Source organism: Magnolia sinica, chromosome 7, assembly GCF_029962835.1.
Source record: "Magnolia sinica isolate HGM2019 chromosome 7, MsV1, whole genome shotgun sequence".
NCBI lineage: Eukaryota > Viridiplantae > Streptophyta > Magnoliopsida > Magnoliales > Magnoliaceae > Magnolia > Magnolia sinica.
In genome coordinates, this window is record NC_080579.1 from 8,395,409 (window position 1) to 8,406,137 (window position 10,729).

Below are 10,729 nucleotides of genomic sequence, written 5' to 3' on the forward strand. Positions count from 1 at the left end.
CTTAGGATCATATACACACCCCAAATAAAAATGAAATGCTAAAAACTATTTGTATTTTGCTTGCTTTCAATCGTGCAACACCACAACCCTTCATACAAGAAGATGCTACCATGTAAAAAGACCACAATGCCCTCATTCTAGAAGAGTTTATGTAAGATAATTAATGACATTTACATTAACTACTTTTTTCAAAAAAATAAAAATAATATTAAATGAACCCATTTCCGAAGTATTGAAAAACCAACGGCTTCTTTTCTTATCTGCTGAGAAATGCTTCTAGATGAATTTGAAAAATTCCTTGGAAAATGGATGGAACTTGATGAATCTGGATTGTCCAGAAGGTCAGTTTGGTTTGAACATTCCAACACAATTCCGGCGGGCTCCAACAAAAAGGAAGACATGGCCTGCCTATCATATAAGAATGGCTGACACTGAATCCATTCAGACATAAGCATTCTCATTAACCCAAACATATCTAGAAAGAGATTAACTAACACTATTAAAAAAAGACCAAAGGCTACGGAATATATAGACTTGAGTCTATGGATATAAACTGTAGCTTTGTTAATACGAATTTAATCCGTAGCTAAAACTTACGTAATCTGTAGCTAAAACATGCCTCCCCATATGACTTTATTAGAGACTAACAATGCTTAAGGGGCTCCATGGGGCCCATTGAAATATATGTATTTTATCTAATCTGTCCATCAATTTTGAAATATTATTTCAGTGAATGAACCCAAAAAGTAGAAAGATTAAAAGTCTAAGTGGACCACACCATAAGAAACAATGAAAAATAAATTTATATCATTAATATGTGATGTGATCCACCTACATCTTTGATATGACTCATTTTTTTAGATAAACCCTAAAAATGAGCCGTTAAAGTGAATGGACGGAGTGGATGATTAACATACACAAAACATAATTCTATCCGTGCTCCTCTCCCGCGCGCACCCAATTTCCCACAAGTCACCCCTGAAACATAATTCCATCCGCGCTCCTCTCCCGCGCACATCCAATTTCCCAAAACCAAATCCCGGTCTCTTTCACTCTCTATCTCTCTGACTCACCCGCGCACTCACCCTCTCTCTCTCTCTCTCTCTCTCTCTCTCTTTGTCAGCCTCTCCATTTCCCTCGCCCTCTCTCGATCTCTCGCGCTCCCTCACCTCAGCATCTCCATTTCCCTCGCCCTCTCTTGATCTCTCGCGCTCCCTCACCCTCTGTCTCTCAGCCCCATTTCCCTCTCTCTGTTTCCTAACCTCTCTGTCTCTCTTGCTAGGGTTTTCAAAACCCCCTTTCGCTGCAAACTCACCATTGATCTGTGAGCACATCCTGTGCTAGGGTTTTCGAAACCCCTTTCTAGGGTTATGCTTTGTCTATGGTATTTGGGTAATAATCCCCTTTTTTATCCAATATTTCTTTGTAGTACTTTCTGGCTGCTACAGGATGATCCCATTCGTGCTACTGTTCAACGTGATGGTAAGACTCCAGATCCATGGGTTGAGGATAGTCTAGATCTTCAAAGACTTGCAGATGCTAATTTTGTATGTTTCATCTATTCCTTTTCTGGTTTTAATTTCATTACACTGACATGGAATCAGATTGATTCTTAGCTTGGTCAATAACTTGCAACCATATGGTGGGAAGATGCAATACATTTCAAGCCATATTCATGAGTTCATTTTATGAAATTGGCGATGATGGTTAGGAAATTTTCTTTCCACATGAGTGTTAGCAATTCCTCAGTATTAACTATTCAAATCTGCTCTTTTTTTTTTTTTTTTTTTTTCTATTAGTGATGTTTGAGATTTTCAAGCCCAATGGAAATCATGAAAAATCAATGGGGGAAGGAGTGAATGGGAATTTAAAAGAAGGTGATGCTCTTCTAAGTAAAGATGGGGATTCTTCTTTCACTGCTTTGAAAAACAGTAGAGCATGGAGTTCTCAGTTCTCTGTGTCATTCTTATTGAAGGTGAGTTTTCTTTCTTACCTTTATTTCTTTCTCAGGTTTTCTTAGAGAAAGTCAATTCCATTTACCTTTTTATGTGTTTTTAATGTCAGATGATGAGTTTATGGGTCTGAATTCTTACCTAGGTTTATGTTGAAATTTCACATTGTTAACTTGGCGCCTGTTTGGTTGCCTCCTCTTGGAAATGTGCTCATCTCATTTTAGCTGCTGTCAATTGCTTATGAGGGATCATAGTTTGTATAAATTGTTGGTTATATTTTTAAACCCTACAAAAAAATTGGTCTCTAATACATAGAAATGAAACGAACTCATTTTTAAGTGGTACCGTTAGTTCCTTTTTGAATTTGTTTTTGTTTGAATGCATGTTTTTGGGTCTTTATGGATTATGGTGACCGTTTTTGGATTATAGGTATGAGAGCATTACATAGGCATGTCAAAATATTGTATTGTTTGGATTTTCTTTTGTTTTTTATTTTTTATTTTTTGTTTATTTTATTTTATTTATTTATTTATTTAACCCTACTGCTTTAGAGAATGCTTTGGGTCGTAATCTGATTCTAGCAATTCTGCAGGAGGGTGACCTTCTCATCACCTCCCCTATGGAACTAATTAAGATAAAAAAGATGAAAAAAGTATAAAGTGAAATTTTCTAGGGAAAAAGCCCAAGTCTCCTCAGCTTTGCACATCAAGCACCTATTTGGAGGTATAAAATTCCACTTCTTAAGGATATGTACTGTTAGAATCTTTTTTTTTTTTTTTTTCAGAATTGATAATTTTATTGCACGAATTGAAAGGCTCGAAGGAGAAAATAGAAAGCTACAAAAGAAACATAAGGAAAAACAAAAAATACAACCCGCCCCCATAAGCACCTATTCATAGTAATTGTCTTTTATTTCTGTTGTTCTTTTGTTTATTTCTACACAAGTATTTATTTGTGCTTATCATGATCATCTGACTTCTATTAGATGGCACAACAATAGCCGCAAGTTTGTACTAATTTTCATGAGTACTTCCTTTAAAAACAAGGTAAGGAAATTTTTCTTTAGATTTATTTTCATTTGTTTATTCTATGTTGCAGACAAATTTTTTTATTTTGTTGTTGTTATTGAGATAAGTGTTTTTCAAGAATGTAACTTTGGTAGTTAATGTGGTTGAAATTTACTAAGGAATACTAATGTAACTGAGATGAAGATATGAAACACATGAACAATTCAAATAAAGTTAGTGATTGGTTGTCATTATCCATTGATAGAAATATGTGGAAAGTGAGAAAATTTAGTGGAAGGATCCGGTTTATTTTTGTTGATTACTTGGAAATGAAGGATTTGAGAAAGATAATTTGACCATATTAATTACAAACTTGTCCATCTCCCAATTTTGACATCGTTGTTTCTTTGACTGTAATTTGATCATCATTAAAGATTGGAATTGAATGCATACTGCTATTTTTCCATATGTCGTTTTGCTAACTATGAATATAATGTGCGTGTTGTTCATACTTTTCAGTGGAAATTTCTCATCATTGATAAAAAAAAGTCGTGTATACTCATTAAACAAATTGTTGTAGTTGTCCGATCAGTGTGATTGCTCTGTCTAGGTAGCCATATGCAATTGGGAGCACATAATTTGTAGAGCCATGGGAGCACTGGATCATTTCTCTAATTTAAATTTCAATTTACTCAGTTCATAATTTCTGTGTTCAGATATCCCAAATACCAAAAGCATTAGTTAATGCATACAAGAAAGTAACAAGAACGTAGGAGGAAAAAGTGCACAAAAGATGCAGGTCTTGATACAAATGCAGGTCTTGATGAAGAATTAGTATATAGCACAAGCACATACATGCATTCACACTTGCATGCTGTAGCACTAACAATGCGTGGAAGATGGCATTTATTACACAGCACATGCAATATAATTCCTTTTTGAAAATGCATCTCAACTCTATCATACATTAGTATTCTTCACTCAAACCAGTTTACAGGCACTTGTTTTACCAGTTCTGTACATCAATTATTTGTCTGATTTTTCTTAAGTCCCATCAAACATGCTTTTTTTTTTTTTTGGGTTAGCTTGTTAGTACACCCACTGTCAGTTCATTTGAGAGCTCTTTCTAGTACATCTGTTGGTTGTAACTCCTAGAGCTATACTGTAGATTGAAACTTTATTTCTAAATAAGAAAAAAAATGTTAGCTGAAATTGTGGTTGGTCTAAATTTTCTAAGTGTAGAGGGTGGAAGTACAAAGAGTATGGCTAATGCTGCAGAGTGCGTCGAAAGGGCAACTGGTGACATGTTGATTGGTCCGAACTGGGGAGTCAATATTGAGATCTGTGACATTATTAATATGGATCTAGGGTATATACTTCTTGCACCCTGCCTTTTCTTTTGATGCGCATACTATCGTTGATGGCATGTACACCTTTCTCTCTATTGTGTTAAGCTTCGTTCTGGACTGGGGAGTCCGGTATATAGTTCATTATTTGCTAAGAAAATAAGGTTGACGGGTTTTTTATTTTCTGTTATTACTCATCACTACAAGGAGTGAATGTTGAGATGTTTTTCAAAACCTTGTTCAACCTTAGTACAATGATAATTGCAATTTGATTTGATAATGCATCCAAAAGCACCCTTAATGTATTCTTAGGAAGATTAATCATGGGTCTTATTATGTACATGATTGTTGTGGCCACAACGTTTCTTCTGTGGTATTTTCCTTAGACTTTAATCAGAATTGCATGTGTGTCATTTAAACCCTTGATCTTTTTCTTTCAATAACTTGTTCCTTCAGTAGTTTATTTAATTCCATAGCCGATGGTCTTAAAATCCTGTTGCAAATTATTCTAGTCTTTTCCTGTTGTATCTAATTCCAAGTTCCTGACTAACATCATGTTTTAATGCAGGAAATGGTTTGTTTATGTTTAAAGTGGCTAGGAGATGTATTGGTGTGAATTTTCTTGGGCTGGAAATAAATAAGAAGGTAAATATTTCTTTATTTCTTTTTAATTTGTGAAAGCAACTTCCATGCTTCAAAAAATTTCGATCTAGTGTAGCTTGTGAAACGATGTCTAGATTTTCATTGAGTTTGGAAAGTTGATTTGATAAGCACTGTCCGGGTTACTTCTCTGTAGGGATGCAATATCTATGTACCTTTTGGAATGCCATTATTTACTGCTTTCGGTTTTTGCACCTGACATGGCTCTTTTTTTTTTTTTCTTCTGTTCACAATCCAGCCTCAGTGAGTTACAGTTGAACTATAATAATGAGCGATCTAGGTTCGTTGCCATCTGATCAGACAAGCAGACCCTCTCTGGTAAGAGCCTACCCTTTACTTCCAACTCCAAAGTATCTGTTTAGTGACTCGTCTCTTCAGTGACTTAGTCTTTGGTTTTAGCATAATGGGTTTGTGGTTTTGCACATCCAAGGCTAGCAGCTAGCTGTACCATCATTATATGCAACATTGTTAAAAGAAATGGCATTATTATTATTTCAACCTTCATAAAAGACAGAAAAAAGAAATAAGAAATACCATCATTAGATTTGATACTGAAATGCCTGATGTGCATTCTGTTACTGTTTTTGCAACAGCCTGGCTATGGTGATTCTGGGGGTCTGTATGCACTTCAACCTCTAGGTTCCGGGGCAGCTGCTTATAATATTGTTCTTTCCTCTTACTTTTGTATGGTTCTTTGTCATCTCACTCACAGGTTACGGGGCAGGTGCTTATACTGAAATGCCTGATGTGCATTCTGTTACTCTTGCATAATTTCCCCAATCACATTCTTCACAGACTTTAGATTAATCATGCGCATTTTCTGTATTATTTGTCATAATAGATCCCCTCAGATGCTGAACTTCATTGACTCTGTAAAATCCATCCATTACAGAACAGATCTTGTAAAACCCATATAATGTAAGTGGAAAATGTAATATATATAACAAGATAAAGGAGATGCCAACATTATTAATAAATATAAGAAAGGTAATCTTGTACCTAATCCTCACTTCTCCCTGAAACTGTCCAGATCGTAGTAGAACCTAAACCAAGTAGAAAATAATATGAGAGAAAATAATGCATGGTATGGAACTGGCGTTGGTTTCAACTTCAATGGCATCTTTCAATGTACCCCAAACTGCAACTTGTTTGGCCTTTCCAGTAGATACAATACAATACAATACATTTGATGTTTATAATGGCATGAAAAACAGAAACCCACATCTGTTTTTGCAGTTTGTACCCTTTGCACACCAAATCATAGTGTGATCAGAACTGTTCTTAGCATGCGATTTGGACAGAGTGCATCCCTGCAAAAGCAGGAATATCTAAGCCTATCTGAAGGTTTTGGATTGACGTAAGATACTCTTGTCCATTGGTTGTTTATTATTCGACCTAAAAACAGCCAGTCTACTTATAACTTAAATAAATAAATAAGAGAAATGCTCCAGTGCTCCTATTTGCATCTGGCCACTTGGATAGTCCAATCAATCAATCTCTACTATCTATTGAGTCCATAACATGTCTATGGGCTACACTGCAAAAATCACACTGATCAGATGAGCCAATCCATTCCAGGTTTGTCCTTGTTTTTGTAGTCATCCTTTTCCAAGACATGTATGGAAGGATTAGGATTGCCTAATAGAAGTGACTCTTTAGAATCTGATGGTCCCCAATAAATAGATCCATCAAATTGTTGAGTGGACCTATTTTGTGTAAATGATCTTGACTGTTGATATTAAAGGCTACTGATCAGATTATTACAATAGTTAATTAGGTTGGTGTGATATATGCATGATATCCTATGAAATCTTTGAGTTGGGTTGAGGAGGGCAATAGCGTCCGCACATTTGCCTCTGGGGACCAGTCACATGCACCCATCCGTGAATGCATTTGCAGCAGGGCGAGCTGCAGCATAATGGAAAGGCTATCTTTGATCTTGTTAGTAAGGAGTCTAATGATGTAGCTGTCAGTCTTGCACTTCAAGGTCCTGGTCATCCTGACCTTTGTATTGGGACTTTGGTACCCATCTGAATCCCTCTTAACAAAGATCAAAAAGAAAAAAAAAAAAATTGCTATTTGAGTCAATGCTTACCCTTGATAACAATGAAGTGGGGATTTTCTTTCTTTCTTTTTCTTTTCTTTTTTCTTTTTCCTTCATTTAGGTATTTAACTGGGAATATGCTGACTGGGCCTATACCTTAAATGCAGGTAGTTTCGCACTGAAGAAGCAAATGCTGGATGACAGAAGATTCTCCAAAATGCATCTGAATTTGCAACGCCTCCTGCAGGTATTTTCTCAATGTGTATATATGTACAAAAGGTGCTTACCCAATCACAAGGGAAGCACGCTAAATAGGAAAACTCCACAAACATCACTACTTGTGGCTGCACCTAGCACATGTGGGACATCTAAGCTAACTGTAAGGTGTGACTGACTATGTAGATGACCTGGTCCAGAAATCAGGTGGATCACTCATCAGGGAGCCACTTGTGTGTATGAACGTGGACCATTGGGAAATTGTTTATGAATGTGAAAACCAAAGTAGCCCCTGTATTGTGAATGTTATCCATCCAAGTGGGGCCCAAAAGAGCAATGATCCCAGATTTACAAAAATAAAAAATAAAAAAATAATAAAATGAAGAGAATGCCAATTATGTGTTAGATGCCCCATTTGTTTGGATATCAAACTTATATAGGTATATATATTTTAAGAAAAAGTAATTTATTTCAGTCTTCTTTTTTTTTTTTTTTTTTTTTGCTTTTCAAGTTCCAAAAGCAACTTATTTCCTTCATTTTTGTTGGTGACACAGCAGGTTGATTGCAAAACAGTAACATTTCCTTCAATCTGTTGATATGAGACGGCTTTTATCCATTTGTAGTTCTATCCAATCCTCTTCTGTAGTTCCTTGGTATCACAAAAACCCATTCTCCTCAAACATAGGACTTTCTGTGCTTTTCCAATTAGTGATGCTAGATGTTTGGAAAAAAAATGAAAGAAAGATAAGAAAAGAGAGAAAAAAAGAAGCTAGAATGTAAGAAAACTGCATGTGGACTAAGACCAAACCACTAACAATTAACTCAAACCACAACTAAATAAATCTAAGGATCAATTAAAAATACATTAGTTTGTGTTTATCAAATATAAGAGAAATGTGCTCAAGTGGACTAAGACCAAACCATGCGCTAACAATTAACTTTGGTGTTTGCAAGTTATGTTGAGGATGCAGGGGATCCTTATAGAGATCAGATGAAAGATTGTATCAGTTTAATAATGGAAGAATTGAAATCTGGAGGAATTGCCAACAATCACACTCTTGCATACCAGGTAATTCATTTAAAATTTCAGCTTTTGGTTTCTAGCTTTTATTTCCAACTTTTAGAAATTTCCAATAATCACTCAAACATCATGGTCGTCATCAAAGTAGGTTTTTCTGATTTCTACGTGATCAGCTTTACATTAGATCATTTTTATTTTTATTTTTTGTTATTTATGCAAGTTCAGCTAGGAATAATTCTTTGACGAATTAAAAGATGATCATTGCATGTTCTTGATTTGGATTTCTACTAACCATTCCCTTAGTCAGCAGCCAATTACCTTCTTTCGAGAGGTAACTTGTAACTCTTCAATTGAAATGCTAGCATGCACAATTATCTTTGAGTTATCTTGATTTTCTCATTCCCTTTCACTCGGGTTTTGCATTATGTGACCATCCTTCCATCTTGGACAAAGAAGAAATGCAGGGCTTGTTCAGGTACTAGAATTATGTCCATGTTGTCCATATTCTTTTCTATCTTTTCATATTCATACTACAGGTTATTGAATGAATGAATGATTATAATTTTTTTAAAATGTAGACAACAGTTACGAATATTAACCGTAGCTGTTGATGTGACAACCGTAGCTTTTATTAAATTATGCATGTTGCTACGGATCCAGCACCACTTTTAGCTACGATATTATCTGTAACTCTAAATGCTTTTCGCTACAGAAATACTTGCTACGAATTATATCTGTAGCTATTTAGACTATAGCTACGGATTAAATTCATAGCCATTCATTGTAGACCTATTGTTACGGCACCTACGACTACAGTCACTACAGACTAAAACCGTAGCCATAGGTCTATGGCTACGGTTTTATCCGTAGCCTTTGTTCCATTTTCTAGTAAACGAAACTGGAGGGGACTTATCTGGAGGTTAGAGTTGCTCCTTGAGGGGATCTTCCTGAAAGCCTCTTCCTCACTTTATCTTGACTAACAGATATCTTTTCCCTGAATACAGGACCAACCTCGCCTTCCATGAGCTTATTAGCATTAGAGAAGTGATCTCATATAGCTGACAGGGTACCCAAATCAAATAACAACAATTCCACGCTTCATGCCTCACTCTAGGCTATCTTCTTACTGCGAGCTGAAACTCCTTGATGCATGCCTCAAAGCCCAAAACCATAATAATCCTCATTGCTTCAATCAGAAAGAAGCATAGTCTGCAGTTACAAAATTACAAGGTTGACATTATGTTACTTCTATTAAGGAATCATAGAAGTTGTTAAAGTCCTTTGATATACATTGATCAATACACCATCCTTTAAAGGCTTGAGCATTTAGAGCAACCCTGCACATGCTTTAATAGACTCAGGCCTGTCATAGGGCCTTCTTTTGAAAAAAAAAAAAATCCCTGCACACACGGGAGAATGTTAAAGTCTATTGTAAGTGGTGATTTGACATGTATCAGAGTGGAAGGTTAAGTGTTCGAATCTTGAGAGCAACACCATGCGAGTTGAGATTTTAGAGTAACTGGTAGTTTGACATATTCTGCTATGATATCATGTTAGACAACCATTATTGCTTTCACCATCTAATTTTTCCATCAGTTAGTATATTTTATGAACCTTTTTCTGTTATAAGTTGATTACTTTGCCACCCACTCTACATGCAAAAGAACATTTGTGCACATCAAGACAAAAGATATGCACTTTCAATCATCAGGATATATTTATTGTGGGAACTGAAACAAGCTTGACCGCTATAGAATGGGCCATGGCAGAGTTGCTCCACAACCCAAATGCCATGGCAAAGGCTCGATTTGAACTCAAGGAGACCATTGGCTTGGGACAACAAGTGGAAGAATCAGACATCATCCGTCTCCCATATCTATAAGCTGTTGTGAAAGAGACCTTGCGTTTGCATCCTCCAGCTCTGCTATTTCCTCGCAGAACCATAGCTGATGTGGAAATCCATGGTTTTTCCACACCCAAGAACACTTGGGTTACCACGAATGTGTGGGCCATAAGGAGAGATCCAGATGTTTGGGCCGATCCATCATCCTTCTTTCCTGAGAGGTTCTTGGGCAATGACATTAACTTCAAAGGTCAAGATTTTGAGCTCATACCAGCTGAGCCATTGAAGAGAGGGAAGAGCCTTTTCTTCGCATGTTCCTAGGACTCAAGACAGGAATTGTTGGATTATAGAAGCCTGGAAATGAAATGATGTTGGATTGAAATTGGAGATTGAAATTGAAATTGAAATGTATACTAGAAAAGAGAGACGAAGGAAAAGATTATTATGTGTGTGAATCATTCTCCTCTTTATTTTATTTGTGTAATTATCTGGCATATAATACAGGTAGATTACATACTCCACTCTCTCTCTCATACAAGTAATCATATTTACTATACCAGAAAAAAGTTATAATTATTATCTGTTATATGGGGTTTAAAATTGCTCCTAAAATTCTGTCCTAAAATCTGACCATTGGCAA

The 10,729-nt window shown here is 36.1% G+C and overlaps 1 long non-coding RNA gene across 2 annotated transcripts; it reads left to right on the top strand.

The window, feature by feature from the left end:
* The first annotated feature begins 1,592 nt into the window (after positions 1–1,592).
* LOC131250988 (uncharacterized) lies at positions 1,593–4,931 on the top strand. Of its 2 annotated transcripts, XR_009173542.1 has the most exons (3): positions 1,593–2,850; positions 2,938–4,328; positions 4,874–4,931. It is a non-coding gene; the product is annotated as an uncharacterized LOC131250988 (long non-coding RNA). The 2 variants fall into 2 exon arrangements; XR_009173541.1 differs by having other exon boundaries at positions 1,593–4,328.
* Positions 4,932–10,729: the final 5,798 nt, after the last annotated feature.